The sequence below is a fragment of the Triturus cristatus genome, chromosome 3_2 (assembly GCF_964204655.1).
Source record: "Triturus cristatus chromosome 3_2, aTriCri1.1, whole genome shotgun sequence".
Lineage (NCBI taxonomy): Eukaryota > Metazoa > Chordata > Amphibia > Caudata > Salamandridae > Triturus > Triturus cristatus.
Window position 1 is genome coordinate 662,008,226 of NC_140584.1, and position 22,778 is coordinate 662,031,003.

A 22,778-nucleotide genomic window follows, 5' to 3' on the forward strand; every position below is an offset into this window, starting at 1 on the left:
GCGATCACTTTCGCTTTCACAGCGATCGTGATCGCCATGACTTTCGTCGCCAATGCTTGTTGTTATTTGTTTTGCATTTGTTTATAACGCAGGCTTGACAAGAAATATACGTTAGAGGGCCCCTGAACAGCTAGATAATAGGGGAGGAGGGCAGGGGAAAATTCAACATAAGAAATAACAGAACCTCCCCCAAATATTTATTAACCGGTAATAACTCTCACAAATAATAAATTAGTGCCTCATTCAATCACAGGGACATGAAAAAAACTTTTTAAACCATTTTATTTTTTATAAACAAAGATGTAAAAATAGGACTGGTACAGTGAACATAGTTTCAATATTTAGCACTGACAAAAAGCCAAGTAACGCCCACAGAGAACAATGTTTTAGTAAAAGCACATTTTTATACATAAAAATAGCACAAAATCAACATAATATATAACCATACTACACATGAGACATAAATAAAAAACAACATGAAAACACACCACCTAAAGGAAAGAAAAAACCATTATCAATAGTAACACAAATTATTCATATTTGTAGTGAGAACACCACAAGCGCCGACGCGCGTTTCGGGGTGGACCACAGAGTCCACTAATTCCTTCGTCAGGGCGCAAAAGTAGATGAATAAAACAATAATCTATGTTTTCATCAGTGGAATCTTGATGAGTACGTTAAGGCAACATGGAGGAAAAGACTTAAAGATGGGGCTTCTTGGCAACCCAGAGCAAACTTGAATAAAGGAGTAGGTGTGAATGTTCCGATGGACCAATAGAGGGACAAAAAAGTAACAGAGCCAGTGGAAACGATAATCTTAGGAGTCAGCCTCGCTGGGAAATGAATGAGATACACTCGTAATTAGTGCACAGTAATGAGACCTGAGGTCGAAGATCGTCTCTAGAGGAGGTTTGGGACAAATCTGGATAAGAGCAGCTGCCCCCGGGATTCATAAGTTACGGGCATGAAACTCTTGTAGTTGAGTTAGAAATAGACTTAGAGGCGCGGTGGAAGCAAAGTAGTCATCGCCTCAAGGGGGAAGTCAGAGTCGAGCAAAAGCCCACTGATTTGAAATTGGAACGCGATGTAAAACGAAATAACGGCTGGGTCCCGAAGATATTGCAGCGGTTTACATGAGCACAAGTTGCATTACACAAGTCTTTATTTTTGTTTTTGTTTTTTTTAAGGTACAGATGTGCCCAGAATCACAGGTTGTTGAGCCGACGCTGAGACTCGGACCTGGTTTCACAGTTCCAAGTCGGCAGCTCTGGCCTCCTTGTGTTGCTTGTATCTTTTCCCATCATAGCCTTGTGGGTAGTCAGTCACGTGTGTGGGTGGCTTGGCCATCTGCTGTATATTGTGGTTGGTTGGGATTTGCAGGTGGTTAGAGAGGTAGAAATTACTGTTTTTGCTAGGTCTGGAAGGCTCGTTGCCTGGGTGTCTCATTGCGTGTCTGACAGATGCAAAATTCTCTGTGTATTAACTGTCTTGGTGTGCATGTTGGTCCCTTTTGTTCCTGCCACGTCACGCTGTCACAGTGGGCCTTTGCCTATCAGTGTATCCCCGTTCCAACGTGTACTTTAGCATCGCCCTGTCCCAGTGTGTGTTAGTGTCTTCATTTCTCCCTGTCCTAGTGTCGATGTATCCCTGTCCTAGTGCCCGTCTTTGTCTGTTGTAGTGTTTGGATCCCTAGTCCAGCTCTCATGTCCTAGTTTCAGTGTTCATATCCGATGTTTGCACTGCCTGTCTCCCTGTCCCAGTGCAGGAGTCCAGTATATCCCTGCCCCAACGTCTGTTTGCCGTTCACAATGTCTGTGCCTCAGTCCCAGTGTTTAAGAGTGTTTATCTTGATGTCCGTGATTGTCTGTCCAGGTATCTCTGAGTCTGTGCATCAATGTTCGTGAGTCCTTGCCCCAATTGTTGTGAGTCCTTGTCCTAGAGTCTGTCTTAGTGTTTGTGAGGCTCTGTCCCAAGTCTGTGACTCAGTCTCATTGCCCGTGAACTCTTGTCCTACTGTCCGTGAGTCTTTCTCAATGTCTGTGTGTCATTGTCCCAATGTCTGTGTTTCTCAGTCCCAGTGTTTGTGGTTCTCTGTCCCAGTGTTTGCGAGTCATTCTCCAGAATTTGTGAGTCTCTGTCCCATGCCTATGACAATGCCCTATTGTCTGTTATCTCTGTCCCAGTGTCTGTGACACTTGTGTCCCACTGTCTGTAAGTTTCTTTTTCAATGTCTGTGAGTCTTAATCCCTATTTCTGCGTCCTTGTCCCAGTGTCTATCTTAATATCCGTGGGTCTCCGGTTCAGTATCTGTGAGTCCTTGTCTTTATTTATTTTCCTGTCTATATTGTTTTAAAAGTATGGTTTAAAACGTATATTGTTTTTTGAGTCATTCTAAATGCTGTCAGTCAAGACTGCCAGGCCAGTAGATATGTGGGTTAAACAAAGAGAGAAAGTATTGTATTGGTTGAACAGTTGTGGTGCGCTCAAGACTGACGCAATATGAAATAGGTGTGTATTGATTTATCGTCTGTGGGTCTCTATGTCATTGAAAGTTGTGAGGCAGTCGAATGTAGATGTGCATTTATCGGTTTAATTACTGTTTAAATATGCTAGTTTCTGCTTCTTTTCCCAATCCCCATAATTAATATGGATAGACGCAATGCAATTAGCACAGCAAAAGAGAAAATACAGGCGAAAATTTAAAACAAATTGAATACCAGAACACCGGGAGCCCTAATTGTGGTAAATGTAGGTATGGACCAGCAGGCTTGCTTTCTGGCAAATGTTTTCAACCTGTATTTTGATTTTGGAAATATTTCTATTGCTCTATTTGGTTTCCTTGGTGGTACGGATGTTTTTTAGTGACACGATTCATCAAGGTTGAAATTATATGACTCTGGGAAATGTTCACTGAGAAAGCAAATGTTTGTAACCACTTTTGCGAGTGTTTGAATAATGGGCAATGTGGTATAAGCGGTACTGCAGTAAATTATTTTGAAAGAAGTCTTAAAAATTCAAGCCTTTTTTGTCAGTCAGTCAACATTTTTGGAAGTCTACATATGCTATGCTTATGGTTCTGGGTGTAAATGATAGCCAGTTTTTAGAAAAAGCCTAGAAGTCTACAATAAATGAAGTTCCTGGTGCAGTCAATTTGATTTATGTTTTTAATTCAGAGAGCTAAGCAAAAGTCAGAGAAGTCATTGAGATTTGTAGATGTTCTAATGTGGTGAGTGACAGAATATTTCACTAGCTAAAGTTCTCGAAGTTGTAAGTCTAACACAGCGCAATACATGGAAGTCCATTGCGGCCATTTCATATCTCTGTTGGGTTCTTGCCCTTTCCTGAACTTTTGAACATCCAGAAATGACATAACTGAAGGAATGAATATAAAGCATAGCTTTAGTAGTCCATTTATCAATTTAATATACACTTTCAGTAAATTTCATAGAGCCTTACAGTGGTCTCAATGATCGCATTTAAAGATCCATCCAGCATATTGAAGCCAATCCAAATGTTAGATATGGGAATGGCGATCTGTACAGTCAGTGCACCTTTTTCAGCTTAAGAGTGAGATCCACTAGGGCTGTCTGCTGGCTTCCTAATTGGCTAATACGTTCATGAAATACTTGCAAAAGTATGTAAATTGGATGGGCTTACACAGTGCTTGAAATGGAAAAATAGAAGTGCAGGCACTCTGTACCAGAGTACCTGCTTGTCTCTGAGAAGTGCCGCTACTCGCCAATTAAAAGTATTACGTTTCTCTTAAAAAGTGGAGGTACTCTCCCTCTCAAAATTAAAAAGTGCTGGTACTCCGTACCGGACAGTACTAGCCCATTTAAAGCACTCGCTCACAATAATATTAGACTACCAGTAAAAAACATTGTATGACAGATTTTCTACAGTATTAGGTGTAGAAATGGGGCAGAATCAGGGATGTTCAAAGGCGAAGGGGCAGCAGGAGGTAACCAATGAGAAGGTAATGAAGACACACAAAGTTGTAAACTTCTGTGAATGTATGCACCTTTTAATTGTTTTGCACACATAATTTACACACCTCAAAATGATGCCAAAAATGTCAGGGAATGTGTTAAAATTGTGTACAACAAACTACAAAGGGGATGATGTAAGGAAATGGATTTATATACCAGGAAAAATATTATGCTGGTGAAAGCAAATAGCGAAGTTTCCACCACCCTTACTTTCAAGGATCGCCAATTCTGAAGACCATTCTGAACACTTAAAGTATGACATCAGGAGTACTCTATGAACCAAGGTATCCCTTATTATTTAATTTGAAGGTCTGGGAGAAAGGGGAAAAAACAAAAGCACATATATATACTAGCCCGAAGGCACCTCCCAATCGACCACCACTAAGTCAAATATGGCTAATGAAAGCTCTATTGGGCCATCCCTAGACCCTTAAACATCACAGACATAATGCGCAAGAACATCAATTCATGTTGATTTATTCTTATGTTTTTTCAGAAAGAAAGATTTTCAATTTTTCAACTTTCTTTTTATAATAATTAATTATTACTTTTTGAACTCTTCTTTCTTTTCATTTATACAAAAAGTCATCTAAAAAATGTAACTTTTTTAATACATTTTTCTTATTTAAATGTGAAAGTTGAAACATGTAATACAATAAATACATACAGAATTTCAAAACATTAAGCTTGTCCCCAAAACATTTTCCATACACTCACCTCTCATTCATTCAAAGTATACCAGACATACGCTCACACACTACACAACTCATACATGAAACGCCAGCTACAAAATGGCTTGCAAATGATACAACTCATGGGGAGATTCCTTCTGTTATTTCCATGGTTGCGCCACAGGCTGAGAGTGGATCTTGGCCGATGTACGTTTCAGTGGATGCTATTAATTTAGTCCACCTTCATCAGGACCGCTTTCTTCTTTTCCTTTTTACTGCAGCGGAGGTTAAAACAAAAGAGGATCTAGAAGTGGAAAAAGGATGCGAATCAATTATGTCGCCCATAGACCAATTACTTGAAAGGTATATTATTATAGTCTCTACTGTTCTACTATTAGAAACCTAAAGAATATAGGAAAGACTTTTCACCTAGAAAGTGCTCACCCCATGCTTATGGTGAAGAAAGAAATAAGAAACATTCTTGTGAACATTGGTGCCGTGCAACACCTGTTTAGTAAGGATGGTGTGTTGTCACCTTATATCCCTCATGCGATTACTCTAGTAGTGATATAACTAACCTAAAAAGCCAGAATCGGCTAATCTTTTCTCTTCTTTATATCTTGAAGTCAAACAAAGTTTCATCTTGGAATTCCATTTCTTTGTTACTATTGTTCCAACATATCCTGGTCACTGGAATACTATGGTAAACAGAAATGAATTACCGATTCCGTTCATCTTCATATGTCTCAAAGAGGAAACTGGTTTTTTTTAGGTTATATCCCCTAGTGATGTTACCTTTTGTTGTCTATTGGGTCCCTTCTGAGGTATTAGGTTGGCGGCACCCAAATGCAAATGGGTGTTTGCACAGCTATACGGGTCCTCAGATATATTTCCAATCTTTTGGCAAAATATTTTTTGGGGGGGATGCTCGTATCTATGGGGTGGCACTTTCTAGGTGAAAAGTCTTTCCTATATTATTTAGGTTTCTAATAGTAGAACCGTAGAGACTATAATAATATACCTTTAAAGTAATTTGTCTATGGGCGACATAATTGATTCGCATCCCTTTTCCACTTCTACATACCCTTTTGTTTTAACCTCCGCTGCATTAAAAAGGAAAAGAAGCAAGCGGTCCTGATGAAGGTGGACTAAATTAATAGCATCCACTGAAACGTACGTCGGCCAAGATCCACTCTCAGCCTGTGGGTCAACCATGGAAATAACAGAAGGAATCTCCCCATGAGTTGTATCATTTGTAAGCCATTTTGTAGCTGGAGTTTCATGTATGAGTTGTGTAGTGTGTGAGCGTATATCTGGTATACTTTGAATGAATGAGAGGTGAGTGTATGGAAAATGTTTTGGGGGCAAGCTTAATGTTTTAAAATTCTGTATGTATTTATTGTATTACATGTTTCAACTTTTACATTTAAATAAGGAAAATGTATAAAAAAAATGTTACATTTTTTAGATTAATTTTTGTATAAATGAAAAGAAAGAAGAGTTCAAAAAGTAATAATTAATTATTATAAAAAGATAGTTGAAAAATTGAAAATCTTTATTTCTGAAAAAACATAAGAGTAAATCAACATGAATTGATGTTCTTGCGTATTATGTCTGTGATGTTTAAGGGTCTAGGGATGGCCCAATAGAGCTTTCATTAGCCATATTTGACTTAGTGGTGGTCGAGTGGGAGGTGCCTTCGGGCTAGTATATATATGTGACATCAGGAGTACTTCTTGAACTATTTATTCTACAAATGAGTCAGATTCTTAAAAGTACTCCCTGAAAATGTTGGGCATCCACTCAAATCATAAGAGGAAAAGAAAAGTTGCTAAATCTGCACATTTAGCTTAGTGAATTGACCCCTGTATTATTAAAACTGAAGTAGACGATAGCCTAGAAAAACATGATGAAGTCTAGAATTGATCTTTCCCTGCAAGTGTTGATTGTTTAAGAGATTGGTGGATGATTTTCATCAGAGATATGGATTAGAAGTTGTTAATCCGTTCATTAGCCGTATTGATATCTGCGCATTTATCTCTCAATGGAAATTTGTCAAGATCGCCATTGATAATCGATTGACTTGTTTGATAAGGCCACAGAGCTGACAGTTTTAGAGCATGGCTGACGTGGTGCTGACTCCTAATTTAAAAATACACTAATATGGTACTAAAATAGAATGACATTAATGTTCTCACAATACATTTGATTGATGTGTGCAATACATTGTGGTTGAATTTTGATCTAGAAAATTGCCTGAGGTGAAATCAAATTGAATTGTTTTAGGTCCACCAATATTCCGTTGTAATGTATACTTATGTGGAATGTTGAAAATGTCCACTTGTGAACATTTTCTATTTGTTTTAGAAATTGGAATCTGAAACAGTGTACATAAAATGCCCATAGTTTAATTTGAATTTGTAAGTGAAATGGCTATAAACCTTATAGAAAAATCATTTGCAATGCAATAGGTCTTGCATTACTGAATGTTTGAGCTATTGGTGTTGCATTATTATTAGCAATGCCAATAGCTCAAACTTTAATAATGCGAGACCTATTGCATTGCAAATGCTTGTTATAAATTGGTATTATTTCGGCCCCCGCCCAGGTGGTCGGAATCGCCATGCCTTGTTTGATACCATTAAACAAGGAAGACAGATAGGGAGCCCAAACGGTGGGCTCAGAACGAAAAAAGGTCACCAGGAATCTTGTTCAGCCCTGCGGCTTTAGCTGGTGTTATCTTGCCTAGGGCATCGGTGACCTCTCTCAGGGCAATTGGGAGGATGTCTGTAGATGTTGGGCCAGGGAGAAAGGATCGACTAATCATTGGCCCTTCCCCCTCCTCAGCCCTTGAGTAAAGAGATTCAAAGTGAGCCTTCCATACTTCTTCACCGATGTTAGGTTCTATGGCCAATTTGCCATCCTGGGAGCCCGAATTGATGATGTTCCAGAGGGTCTTCATGTCGTGATTATTTAAAGCGGATCTAAGATTGTCCCATTTTTGGGATTCCCAGCTTCTTTTGGCCTTAGCTATAGTAGTCCTGTATTTTGCCCTCGCATCTATGATCAATGGCCTGACGTTGCCCTTAATGGCGGAAATAAGACCAGACTTGGCTGCGCGACAGTTTGCATTAAACCATGGGTGATGGGGTTTACTAGTTGCCCTAGGCTTTTTGTTTTGATAGAAAAAAACGGCCATAGAGACAAACAGGTCTTGATGGTTGTTATATTTTCTCAGGTGGAGGTCAGGTGTGCCCTTTATCTCTGCCAGTTGGTTTCAACCATAAAATATGGAATCATTTGTTGGTAAAGCGAAGCCAAATTTTCTTGTGATTGAGAAAAATCCCCCCCAACAGACTCTCCTCCCTCCATTGGACTGAGTCAAGCACGGGTCTGGTGCTCATAGGTTATCCGATACATTCCTAACAAATGGCGAAGATATTTCTATGATGAGAGCCTCGTGGTCGCTATCATAGCGGGGGCTGATTTTAAAATCTATCACCCTATGCCATGATTTGATATCTACCATTATATAATCTACAATGGAAGTATGCCCTGGTATATTAAACGTGTAATTTCCTGGGGTACCAGATGTAGTGCGTCCATTGCATACTCTCAGTGAAAAATGTAATGTGAGGGTGTATATCTGCAGCACTAACGGGGTCCATGCCTGTGCTAGAGAGATATTGGGGACTGGAATGGACCAGTATCGGTCCTCCTCGCTGAGAGTGACCAAAGTCAAACCATTCAGGGGTTCAAATTGGCAGTTTAAGTGTCTGCCAATGATTACCGCAAGGTTTTCAGGAATGGTTGAAAGAAAGGTAATTAACTGTTCAAGAGTAGTGGACTCTTGGCGTCGAGGGACAGGCCGAGAATATACATTAATTAAAACTATGTTTATTTTCGTGGGGAAGGACAATAGGACACAAAGGATGTCACATGAGGAGCTCTCTAATTGTTTTGCCTCACAACCCAGATGCACACCGACCCAAGTGCACAGCCCCCCAGATGGTCTGCTCTTCTCCGCATGGGTAGCTGAAATGCTAAACGATGCATTGCCCATTCTGTGTGTTTCTTCCCTGGCCCATGTTTCCTGGAACATACAGATCTCATGTTGCTCTATAAAGAGCCTCCATTCTGGACTATCCAATTTGGAAGATAGTCCAGCTAGGTTCCAGAAAAGAAGCTGTAGGCTTGGAGAGCCCACATTGTTCGTTGGTCCAGGAGAATGGATGTCAAAGGTCTCTTGGGTGCCCCTGGGAGATTGGCAAGACTCCATTGGTTGCGTCGACCTGAATCTAGTGTTTAAATTATATAGACCCTTTACAATAGATTGGAGGTTTACTGCATCCCACAGTTCTAAATTGGATGTCTGTGTACACTGTAGAGATCAAGGATCGGTGGGCAGGTAGTGACTATCTTCTGTTTACCCCTAGCTAATCTATGTTTTCCGCCCCCATTTTCCTGAGACTGTTTCTCATTCTGCTTCAGGGTACCTCTCCTCTGTGCAGACTCCCACTGCTGGGGCAAAGCCTCTTTTTGATACTCAAGTCTTTTTTGTGGGGGCTCAGTGCTCGCAAGTCAATCTATTGACTCTAAGGGGTTACATCTGTTAAATACAGGTATATGGTAAACTAAGGGGGATGGTTGGTCCTGTCCCAGTGTGAAGTATTGTTTACTCTGTGACCACTCCCCCCTCTGTTTGCCATTTCTTCTTCTTGTAGGTGGTATAAGGCCAGGGTGGAAGAAATAGCCCAAGGGAGCAATCTAATGTCCCCTTATCCCTGTGATGGTAGCGGTCTAAAAGGGATTCCACAATCATTGTATTTCTAAAATTAATCACAACGCAGTCACCAGGGATATCTTTCGGTCTCCAGCCCACCCTACGGATCATGAGGATTTCGCTTGCATCTCTATGTGAGAATTGTTTGTGGTTGGCTAGCCAGTGTAAACATTTATTTTTTTAGATCAAAGTATGATTCCTTACTCTCCATGTTCAGATCCGGAACTACTGCTAATATAACTACATATGGAGTTGAGGCCGGGGGAAGATATATACACGGTAAAGCTCGCCCTGTTCCGTGACTTTCCTCCTGTGGAGCACTCCTCTGTCTAGTCCCCTCACTAGGAGAATCACGTTTGTGGTCTTACTGTAATTGGCTCATTGTTTCTTCCTGTCTGAGCCCCCTGTTTATACCCCTTGCAATGAGTACTATATTCTTTTCCTGACTCCGCTAAATTACTCAGGCATTTACCCTCGCCCTCCTGGTTAGGGTGAGTTTCCATACTGAGAGTGGGCGTGTTATCTACTGTTAGGGGTTCTGGGTTGGTTTCGGTAAGGGCAGGTTTTGGATTCACAGGGTTTACCAATTAATTCCCTCTCAGGACTACCTCTGTCTTATCAACCAATAGTTCGACCAATTTAGCAAGTTTATCTACCTGTTCCCACAGATTTTTTAACTCGTCCTTCACAACAGTCCTTACTTGGACCTGTATGTCTGCCACCACGTCCGTCACCCAAGCTGGTTGCTCCATGCCTGCTTGGGGTGATATTCCTGATCCGGCCTCCCCCAAATCATCAGTCGCCAGATGGTCCATAGTTTGTTTGTTATGTTTTGGCCCCATTGGTGCAGCAGTTATGGTCTTTCTTTTTTTTTGTGCGGGCGCCTTCCGGATGTGGCTCATCCTTACAACCTGTTGCACGAGTCCTTGGTTGGATAATTGGGGGTTCCTGGGCTATGGACGATGAAGATCCAGTTTCATCATGGCTACTAAAGGGTTGGGCTGGATCAGGAGTTAGCGACAAACAACTTTCAGTTAGTTCAATCTCTGTGGCGACTACACCTATAGCCCTCTGGAGCATCCTATCTATTGAAGTTGGTTGAAGGGAGGAAGCCGATTGCATTGGTGCCACCTGAGATTTCCCCGCACCGATTCACCTTTCCACAATTGCAAGCGGATCAGAGGGATACCCAAATCCTTTTGAAGTTCTAGATACCACGGAAAGGCTTATCAATGGGTCCTAATAAGAGTGCTAAGGTAATGGTGTTGCGTGTCTGGAAAGGGAATTACTGACCTTAAAATTGCTAGTGCATCAAACTTCTAAACACCTTCAATCTCCCCTTATAAACCTAAGATGGGTGGCCCTGCCCGGCCTCTTCTGGCCGCTGATGGGCGCTGTGGGAGTCCTGGCGCGAAGTTAAGGGCTCCGGGGAGGGGGACGTCACCTCCCGTGCCGTGCCGTGACGGGTGAAGAGGCTGCTGGGGGACTTAGTGCCACCCCAGCAGTCCTGTGTGCCTCGATGCTGCGGCTACTGGAAATGGCCCTCAAGACAGTGAGTGCATATGTTGGGGCTCACAAGCCCGGACAACTGTTCCGCACTGCAGGAGTGCTGGCGCGAAGATAAAGGCGCCGGGAGAGTGACGTCACCTCCCGTGCCGTGCCGGGTGAAGAGACTACTGGGGGACTGAGTCCCACCCCAGCGGTCCTGCGTGCCTCGATGCTGCTGGCTACTGGAAATGGCCCCCAAGACGGTGAGTGCAAAAGTTGGGGCTTACAAGCCCTGACAACTGTATTGCAAGTGAACAGGGAAGCCATAAAGTGTACATGGGCTGGACACTCAACATTACAAATTTCCAAGCTCCATGATGGCATCACTGTATCATGGGATGTTTGGTACCAAATGTCTCGTCTTAATAAACCTACTTTCATTCCAGTGTTAGATTTATTAATAATTTCACACAGAGGACACTTTTAGAAGGATCCCTTGAAACCTTCCAACTTCTAGTGTGTTCCTGACTGGTCTCCAGCAGCCTGCCACTAAGAGACATGTTTCTGGACCAATGGGGTGAGAGCCTTCGCTCTCAGGGGAGCCAGAAACAATGCCTGACCTGGGCGGAGGTTTTTCACACCTCCTCCAGGCACGAAGAGCTTGCCAGGACGGAAATGTTTGCTTTCTGGGCAGTAACGTCTCAAAGGCGATGTTGCCTTTCTACTCTGACCCATGCTTCTCCTGCTATCAGCAGCTGGCACCCCCCTATCATGACCCCACTCTCGGTGGGAAGACTGGTGGGAACATTAGTTAGATGAGGAGGAGGGTCCCCAGTCAACCTGCACCACCCCTAAAGCGAAGCAGGTTATGCTGACCCCCAGCTCATTTTCCACCATCTTGAAAATAGGGAAAATAACCTATTGGGGTCATGACCACCCCCGTGTGAGATGAGCATTTAGAGGGCACAGTCACCCTAAAGGTAGGTAGCCCATTGGCTACTACCTGGCACTCCCTTTAATGCCCCTAAATGTAGTATTTAGGTGGCACCCATGAGCCTTGAATTACAGATGCTACGGACACAAGAAGACTAAGAACAAAGAAGAGCAGCTGACCTCGAGAACAGAGAGCCTGGACTAGATTTGGGTGAGAAACCGTGACTCCAGCCCATTGACTCTACAATTGCAGAACACTGTCTCATCCTGCCACTCACAGACAAACCCCAGGAGCACTCCAGCACTTCGCAAAATTGCCTAAGAACTCCCTTGGAGTAGACGAGCTACTCCCTTTCATTGCAGGCACTGAAACAGCAGAGTCCGGACTCTCAACTTGCAGATCCCCGCCCCTGCCGCAACTGCCCATGAGGAGGTACAACAGCTGTAAAGGTTCACCTCTGCCTCTGCCTGGTGTTTGGAGGCACCAGGATTTTCCAGAGCTGAGCAGCACCAACCCCTGGGTACCGGACACTCTACAACCCAAGACCGACTACAAGAGTCCAAGCCGGACTCCAACTGCCTGAGGAACAAGCACCCGTCGAGGGCCATCAGAAGCCCCGAGACCCAATCGCCGAGTGGCCCAGCCGTCCTGCACCGCCCCTCTGAGGTGTTTGCCTCTGACCGTGAGGTGTAATTTGCACACTAGAGCTTGAATCACCGGTTTACTCTGCACCCAACCGCACCGGCCTGAGAATCTCCGAAATCTTTGTGCTCCTGTATTCTCCAGGACCTTGCCACCTCTAAACTCTTTTGAGTGCCCTTGGACTTGCCTACAAGTCCCCATGTGCAGTCTGTTTTTCGGTGCACCCATGCGCGTTCTTCGTAGCGCACCAGCTCTACCAGCATCCTAATCCCGGACAAATCTGGGGCGCTCCAGAGAAATTGCTGGTAGAACTTTGGACCCCGGCATCCTAACATTCAAATTCTAGAAGGTGAACTTCTAAAACCTACTGGAATGTGATTTCTTGCATTCTATGTTTTTCTTCATAGGATAACATTGTGCATAATTGCACACAAATGTATATTGCTTGTACCTACCTTGCTTATTGCTGAAACTTATTACATGCTTACATGTAACTGTATTTCTTGGTTCAAAATATGTATATAAAGACTTGCTATTTTTCTATAAAATCAGTCTCGACTCTATTTCAATTTGTGTTTCATTTATTGCCTCTGTGAATACAACAAATGCTTAGCACTAACCCTTTGATAAGCCTAACTGCCGGCCCACACTACCATAAAATAGAGCGTTAGCATAATCTATTTCTGCCTCTGTAAACCAATAAAGGTCTCTCTGAACTCTCTACACAGTGTACCCTATTGTGGTACACTATATTGAGAGGTGGATTTCCTACAGAAGGTGAATATTATTGAAAACAATAATCCGATCCCCAAAAAAACCTTCATCCTCAATTAAACAAATTTGGCACCTCAAGCCAAAACAGAAAAACATCTGTTAAAACTACAGATCATAACCATGAGGTGGTCTAAAAGTTAGAGCAACAAATACAGCAGAGCATCTATCATGCCATCCTACCACGAATAGGGAACCAGAAAGAAAACAAAACAGCTTGAGCTGAACACCGCATCAACTTTATACTCTCACACGCTTTACCTGCATAGAAACGATGGATGAAATATTAAAAGAAACAGATCACAATCCATGCATATAACTCAGTAAAAAACCCTCTATTATGGGACACTTGAAACAACCTAACAACAATGTTGTTTAAGGCTCACCCATTAGTCTTTACCTCCGCACAGATGTTGAATGCAGACGCAGATGTTTGGTTGGTCCATTCGTAACTTAACTTTGTAGATTTGTAACAGTGAATAATAGATGTTTTTCGCTCTGTCCTCAGAGTGACAACCTGAGCTTTGTTTTTGTTGTCTATATCATTTAATATGAAATATATGATGTGAGAAGGTGGGTTGGTATATGCTGTCCACTAATTAAAGTGGGCACCTTGTACCAGGCCACACGGCCCTTATGATGTCTGAGGTCAAAGACAACCTTATTGAAAGCTATCCTAGTTGTAGCTAGGGAGAGTAGCCTTCAGGCTTAATCTTGAAGGAATTTAAAGCAGCTTGTTTTACCAGAATATCACCTCCTAAAGGATTAAATGAAAGGAAAACCACACAGTGTTTATATAAAAATATGTATTTATTAATATAACACTCTCTACTAGTCTCTATGCGACACTAGGGCACAATGCACACAATACTTAATCAATAGAACATTCGTAAATAGCGAAATACACAGCGGGATCCAGGGGAGACCGAACCATATATTACAAAAATGGTATAACAACAACGACTTAACTAGACACAGTGCCTAGAGCACGTAGAATCGCTGCGACCCCAAGGAACCACCCAGAGGAGTGACACAGGGAGCCCACGGAGGACGGGTGCAGTGAGGAAACACAGACACGTGCTCCGTACAACTCTATGGGAAAGTCGTGGTTGAAATTTTACAAGTTAAGGACACTTCTAAGAGGACTTCGAGCAAACCCTTTGGAACTTAGGAGGTTCTAAGGCTAACCCACCAGTGAGTACCGAAGTACCCATGTTACCTATCCCAGAGGAGCCGGGTACATTGGGGTCAAGTGGTGTCGGAAACCTTCGTCGTTTTCAATGGAGAGCTGCAATTAAGTCCTGCTGCCAGGAGGGCGAAGAATGTCCGTTGGAATCCAAACCTGGATTCGAGGTGAGAAGAACCTGAAAGCAGAGGGGACAGAGTCTGGGTCACTTCAGGTGACCATGGGCTTGGTAATCGAATGGCCACCGATGTCGGGTACTTCAGTAGGGAAGAAGGGTTGCTTGGCTCTGCAGCCACGGGGACCAGGAGACGTCGAGGACAACCAGGATCTGGAGGTGAGCTGTCCCATGAAGGATGTCGAGTGCTGAGGGGTCGAGTCAGGCTGGAGCACCAACAAGCCTTGGCAAATGCAACCCACGCAGGAAAGCAATGGGGAGTCACGGCACGTCTGGAGCAACCAGGGAATCCCAAGAACAAACCGGGTGACCCTCGCCAGGACCCACAGGCCAACGGACCAGGGATCACAAGGAGACCTCAAGCAATTCTGCAAAGCGCCAGCCCACGGAGCACTCAGTGTGAGGAGGCCGGATTTTTTCGGTGCAAATACTGCTCGGGATCAGGAATACTCGGAGTCCAATGCACAAGCTCAGGGGTTGCCAACAAGCATATGCACTTGCAAATGTCCGCGGTGCACAGAGTTTCGGGTCAAGCAGTCCCCACAGGGGATACTGGTCTCAGAATCGTTGAGAGGGCAGATCGACCACAGGGAGCTTCGGGAACCCACCTCCTGTGTTGCTTCGGAGTCCTCAGGAGCTCGGGAGATGCACGCCGGTCAGATGTACTTAGGTGCCTGCTAGTGCAGGGGACATACTCCTTTACTCCAAGGGAGATTCTTCAGTCATCCAGCGTCGTGCAGACCGTCGAAGTACTTGGTTTCTTCTTAGCAGAATCTTGTCCGGGTAATATCTAAACCCCTTTCCAACCCCTTCCATGGGAAGGGGTTGGAAAGATTCTGTGGACCCTCCTAGGGGAGGGACAGGACAGAGGGTGGCTACACCCATGTCCTTTGTCCAGATTCACACCAGAGCAGGAGCAAATGGCTCCTAGAACTGGTTTGAGCTGGACTATACACACGGACACCAAATGTGCCTCCAGTGTAGACTTTCTGGCACTCTACGAGTGCACCCACCCAGCCCCAATACACTAAATCCTGTCTGGGAGGTGGTTACACCTCTCGATGACAGGATGCCTATTCTCATGCCTTCCTCTGCGCAAGCTTGGCTCAGCAGCAGTTGAGCAGAATCGTGAATGTGGCTGGCAGCATCCATTTTGTGCTGCCCAGGTCGAGAAAGCTGGTACCGGGTATACCAGTGACCCACATATGTCCCTTTAGAAGGGTGGAATCATACCTTCCCCGCCAGTTACTGGCGGGGAGGTATGATTCCAAGGTGTTTGACTCTAAGCAGCCGTTTTAAAGTTAGCATTTACTGCGAGGTTATAATGCACTTAAACATATATGTCTGGCTGCATCACAGACAACCCCGGAAAAAGGTCTCCGATGGCTGCAGAGGAGCTCTGCTCATGCAGGGGCACCCTCTCATGTAAAACCCAGCACCCTGCCTTCAGGATTGTTAGGCCTGCCATAGGGCTGACTGATAGGTATTTAAGATTAGTGATTTAAATTGATATAGTGAACCTATATCTTAAGTAAGTGGTGCAAGCACCAGCTTACACAGTCTGCTGTAGCAGTCTGGTCGTGTCAATTTGGATGGCCTCTCAGGGGTGGCATAATACATGCTTCAGCCTATGGGAGGCCTCTGGGGTACCTATTCTCTGGGTACATTGTTTACCGTGTACTAGGGACTGATAAGGGTATCCCAGAATCCAATCTGGAGTGTACCTAAAGTACATGCATAACAATTTAAAGGAGAAAGCAGATAGACTGGGGTACTGGATAGCAGGATCCCAGTCAGACTAGGCCAAAAACAGTGTGACATCAGCAAAAAGTGGGGGTAACCATAAGAAGCAGATACTAATTTCCTACGTATGAGTGAAAAACATCCCCACTATTGACCCATCTATAATGTGTCAACCATTTCATGACACTTCCTGTCACTTAATTTCATTGCAGCAGATGGAGCAGCTTGAAGGCCAGTCCTTCTCTTGAGCAATTCTGAATTGCCAATACCATGACCATTCGACAAAAGTAGAGACATTTTGAGCACGCCCCTTAGTAGACATTGGGAGCTTAAAGCAAAAGCCCATTCTGTAACCATCTTAGAAAGAAAATGCTACGTAATGCAGTGTGGAAATACGAGCAACAAATACTGAGTCAGACAAGGGCATAAAATAAGCCAGGCCTCCATATAAAAAGTGGCCCCATAACAAAAATTAGTGGCCCTTATTGGCAAATTGTGGCACCTCTGAACTTTCTGACAGTGCTCTTGTTGTACATGCAAAATCAGTTTGAAATATTAAATACTGTACATGTAAATAATTGCTATTTTTTTGTATTTACATAGCTCTTACTACCACAGACAAGGTGTGGTGTTCTCATCGGCAAGACTGGACAGGCAAAATAAAAGAAATCGTAGAGTGCTAAGGGAAAAACGTTTTTTTTTTATAACATGAATTCACTTTCATGTTAAGCAACTGTCGATGTCCATGGTTTTCCCAGGCTCAGACCCTACTGGACCGGTGCGATGGAATGTCATTAGTGAGATGCGATAAAGTGTCATTCGTGAGAGTAACAGGAGAGAGATATATGCCAAAGGAAATTAAAAAAGAAAAACGTTATCCATTACCAGCAAATTGTAATTGATGTATTTATTGGGCGGCAGGGGGGCCCTGATGGACAGATATGTGCGCACAGTTCCTTATTTTTTCATTGGCAGCGATCCTATGGTTGGCAGACCAGCAGCATCTTGAACGCATATGCTTCTGTAGCGATCACAGAGTACGTTGAAAACAGCCGATGTTGGCTCAATCTATGGGTCGAATTAAACCAATCAGATGCTCCAGTGAAATGTAGCTTTGATATTTGGACAGCTGATTGGAGGAGCCTCCCACATTCCATGACATTGCCACCCTGGGCTCATTCACAGGAAAGGCTAGGAAACTAACCAGCTTACTGGAGTGGCCACAAGCATGTCACAATGATATGACCAACACTGGGGAAGGATGGCGGGCACGCAGAAATGAGAGAACAGTTATGGATTTAAATTTGAATTCATGATGACATGTGTGGAGCACCCCCTCACACGCAAAACTGACATGGTTCACATGAGTAATGTCAAAACCAGCCCATACGACAGAAAAACATGGCCTCCAGGGCCAAAAAACAGCCCACATACTCTGTAGGTCATGGGGCAGTGTCCAAATGGACAGTCCAACATTGGACATATACTTACAAGCAGGGCACAAGTCCTAAAAAAAGGAGGGGGGAGGGCTAACCAAGTTATGGAGTATGCAAGTGGCATCATGGCACACATCACGGCACATGACAGCATGTGGCATCACAGGAAGTAAATTCACAAGAAGTGACATCAAACCTCAACACCTCAGACATATGTTTAGCAGTTATATCACAAGTAAATTAGCGCATTACGAGATTTGACAAGTGAGATTTCGCGTCAGGGTTGTGTCAAAAAAGTGACAAAACCCTGACACCAATTATGGGTCTCAACTACTATTTTTTTTTTTTAACTCTGCCGCCAGTAGAAATTTGGCAGTAAATCGTTTCTGCTTAATTGGTTGCAAAGTATGCATTTTAAAATATCTTATAGGGCTAAGACACCTGCTGCGGAAATCTTTGTATGTCCAATAAATCTCACGGAATAATAATAATTGTAAGATAACTCTGGAGGCTAACACATTTGCTGGAGATCTGTGGTTTGTCAAGCCCCAGTTTTGAATCAAAGTAACAAAGAGGGTTAATGTGTCTCCTGCAAAGCACATCACGTTACATGCAGATGACAGATTTTTATTTTATGTAGTAAGATAAGTCGTTTACTGCTTTTAACACAAAGATGCTTCTGTTACTTGCAATTCATGAATTGAAATGATGCTAATATAGCAAAGTGTGCTATGAAAGGCATGTGAGTCCTACATCTTGTATACCTTACTGTCTTATGTAGTCAGCAACAAAAGGAGACACCCTACTTCAAAATAGGGACAGGGTGAATATAGTCTAAAAAACAAAGGTGTCCCTACTAAAAGGTGCAGCTTAACCAAAAGTATATCATAAACCACATTGGAAATAAACTCATCAACAGTATCAAAAATAATACAAAGGGGATAATCCGAAAAATACTATAATAGTAAGGTACGTCAGGCAAACACAATAAAAAAATCATAAACATTTATTATATAAATTATAACAATCAGGAATTTAAAAACAAATTTTATACATAAACAAACATATCATCATATTTTTAGAAAACACAGTCAACGCAGCGTTTCGGTGAGTAGACAGATGTTCACCTTCTTCAGGTGTCGTGGCGGACCCTGTGTCTTCTCCTCGGGATGACGCTGATGCTATAGAGGGGTCCCCCTCCCATCCGTCGCCTGCCCGGATTCGTATAAAGACCCTCGGGCGCAGGAGACATGTGGGCGAGGGAAGGAAGGGACGGAGACAGCCGTGAGGGATACCTGAAACGAGATAAGGAGAGAGGGGTTAGGGGCGACGTTGGTCTTTCCCTCTCTGCGATGAGAACCTTTTCCGGATGCACTCTGCTGTACCTGTCTCTTGGGCTGTCCCGGGAAGGGTTGGTCAGAGGTCGGGAATCGGAAGGAGAGCCAGGTCCAGTTAACTTCACTGGCCCCAGCCTCACTTGGGGTGCGAGGTTCTGTAACGGAAATAGCTCCCGGCTTTCAGGTTTCGCAGGAAACACCAGTTGCGCTACTACTTCCAGCCCGGGTATCCTTGGGGCCGAGGAGCGCTGTGTTAGTTGGTTCCTCAAGGAAGTTTTGGGTGTTTGGGGGACTCTCTCGCACCGGCGAGGGCGCTGCTACTTCCAGCCCAGGTATCCGTGGGGCCGAGGAGCGCGGTGCTTGATGGTTCCGCTAGGAAGGATGAGGGGCAATGTATCACCTACACGGTCACAGGCGCTTCTACTCGTAAGCCCGGGTATCCGTGGGGCTGAGGAGCGCCGTGACCGTAGGTTCCGTAGAGAGACGATCAAGGGAACACCACAAGCAGAAAGAACGGAAGGTACTTGGGAACCTTCCCGTGGAGCCTCCCAATGTTTGGAGGACCCGGTCGGTGATATGCTTGTGGTTCCGGTGGCGAGTCTGCCGAGACTCGGATGAAGAGCGGAGAAGTGCACAGCCGAGCTGGGGGAAGTGCGAGGAGTTCTACGCAGCTGAGAAGAGCGCACACCCTGGAGGCGATGTCACGGACCATACAGGGGCGTCTCGGGGTCCTTAGCAGGAGGAGGGGGACACTCACCTCTCTCTTGGTAGCTGTAGCGTAGGCGGACCGAAGGCTTCAGGATTCTAGAGTTTCTGGAGCGAACCGCGCACTGACGGCGTCTTTTCGCTTCAGCTGGAGTGGACGATGCTGGATTGCGGGCCGTTGAAAGTGTTCAGGTCGAGCGGGAATCATTGGCACCGCCCCCTTGTGTCGAGTCGGCTTTATGGGCGGCCGTGCTAGCGATCAGGTGGAGCGCCTGGCCGCGGTGCTTCTTGGGGGTTGTAGTTCCGCGGTTTTCCTAACTCCGGCGTGAGCATGACAGCACATCCCCCTTCACACCTCCTCCAGTGGAGAGAGAGGGACCAGGCTTGGCTGGGCTGCCGCGGTGGAAGGCAGCCACCAGGCGATCCGCATGGACCGCCGAGGCCGGCTCCCAGGAGTTCTCTTCAGGGCCGTAGCCCTTCCAGGCAAGAAGGTACCACAACTTCCCTCTAATCAGTTTGGAGTCCAGCACCCGTCTCACCACGTATTCCTGCTCATGGTGCACCCAGACCGGATCCGGGACCTTGCGAACGGGACAGAAGGAGGGCTTTAGCAGGGAGACATGGAACATGGGATGGATGCGCAGATGTTGGGGTAGTCGCAGCTGCACAGCCACAGGGTTCACATGGCACACCACAGGATATGGACCTATGAATTTCGGATTGAACGCGCTAGGTCTTCTGAATCGGATGTGTTTTGTGGACAACCACACCCTGTCTCCCTTGTGATACTTCGGAGGGGCTCGCCGATGTTTATCGGCTTGGGCCTTATAGCATGTTTTGGCTAAGTGTAGTTTCTCTCTGGCGTGTTTGATTGCGGTGTGAATGGCCTTGATTCTGTTCTGTACCTCGGGAAGTTTGCTGCGGGCGCGAGGGAGGAGAAACGGGAGAAAACGAGGGTGATGACCAGATGCAAGGAAGAAGGGAGAAAACTGCGTGGAAGAGTGTTTGGAGTTATTATACGCTATTTCTGCTACCCAGAGCCATTCCACCCAGGAGTCTGCAGCATGGTCCACATAACAGCGCAGATACTGTTTGAGGGTCTGGTTCAGTCTTTCGGTCAGGCCATCCGTTTGGGGATGGAAGCTGGTGGATAGAGAGGATTGAATGCCAAGTTCTTCACACCAGACCCTCCAAAATCGTGCTGTAAATTGCGAGCCCCTGTCCGATACAATCCCCAGTGGAAGGCCGTGAAGACGAACGATGTGTATTAGCAGGAGTTTAGCCAACGCCCCTGCCGTGGGCACCTGTTTGCACGCGATAAAGTGCCCCATTTTGGTAAGGAAGTCAATGACGACGATTATAGCGGTGCAGCCTTGGTCTTTGGGCAGTCCGACAATGAAGTCAACGGAGATCCGTTCCCAAGGATGCAGAGGGGTTGGGAGCGGCATCAGGAGACCTTGGCTTTTCAGCCGATCGGTTTTCATTTGGGCGCAGAGGGAACAGTTCTTTACCCAGCGCAGGACGTCTGGTCTAACAGAAGGCCACCAGCATTGTCTCAACACTAGCTCCAGGGTCTTGGTTCCTCCCATATGACCGGCGCACGGTACGTCATGACACCAGGAAAAAACGAGTCTGCGAAGCTGGAGGGTAGGTATCAGCACTCGAGAACCGCACATGGGAAGGCTGTTGTGCAGTCGCCATTTCTTATGTCGTTTCAACCAGGCCACCCAGGTGAACGTCTGTATCCCTTTCTTCACTTTCTGTAAAAAGGATTCTGTCCGTAGACTGCCCACCACTTGCTCCGGTGATAGGATGGGTTGGTCGGGGATTTCCGCCGGGCAGCAGGGCAGACCTTGTCTGGATAAGGCATCAGCTTTCTTGTTTTGCGTGCCTGGCCGGAAGGTAACGAGAAAGTTGTACTCTGCAAAAAAGAGCATCCATCTCTTTTGGCGGGGGGATAGATGTCGTGCTGAGCGGAGGAATTGAAGATTGCAGTGGTCGGTGAACACCGTCACCTGGTGTTGAGCGCCCATCAACCAGTGCCGCCACTCCAGGAATGCTTCTCGTATGGCGAGCAGCTCTTTCTCCGAGATGGTGTAGTTCAGTTCAGCCTGGCTTAGCTTTCGGGACATGAAGGCAACCGGATGGAGCTGTCCGGTATCAGGTTGACGCTGCGAGAGGATCGCTCCGACTGCCACTTCAGAAGTGTCCGTCTCTACGACAAAAGGAAGGTCAGGTTGAGCGTGGCGTAGGACGGGAGCTGATGTGAACGCCGTCTTGAGTTGGTTGAAAGCTGTTTGGGCGTCAGGTGACCAGACGAACGGGACCCCTTTCCGAGTCAATCTGGTGAGAGGGGTCACCAACTGGGAGAAATGGTGGATAAACCTCCTATAAAAGTTCGCGAAGCCAAGAAAGCTTTGGACCTCTTTCATGGTTCGGGGTTGGGGCCACTCGGCGACTGCTTGCACCTTGCGATCGGTCATGACTTGCCCTGCGGGGGTCAACAGGACTCCTAGGAACTCCACCGTTGTAACGTGGAACTCACATTTCGTGAGTTTGCAAAACAGACGATGTTCTTTCAGGGCTTGTAGCACTGTCTTCACGTGGTGTATATGGTCTTGTAGATTAGACAAAAAGATCAGAATGTCGTCTATATACACCACGACATACTGGTCCAAAAAGTCCCTCAACACTTCGTTGAGGAAGAACTGGAAGGCTGCTGGGGCATTGCAGAGACCGAAGGGCATGACCAGATACTCAAACAGGCCGAATCTGGTCTTGAAGGCGGTCTTCCATTCGTCCCCGCTTCGGATGCGTACCAAGTGGTATGCCCCTCGGAGATCTAGCTTGGTATATACGTTGGCTTCCCTCACTTGTTCCAGGAGCACCGGAATCAGGGGTAGTGGGTATTGGTTTTT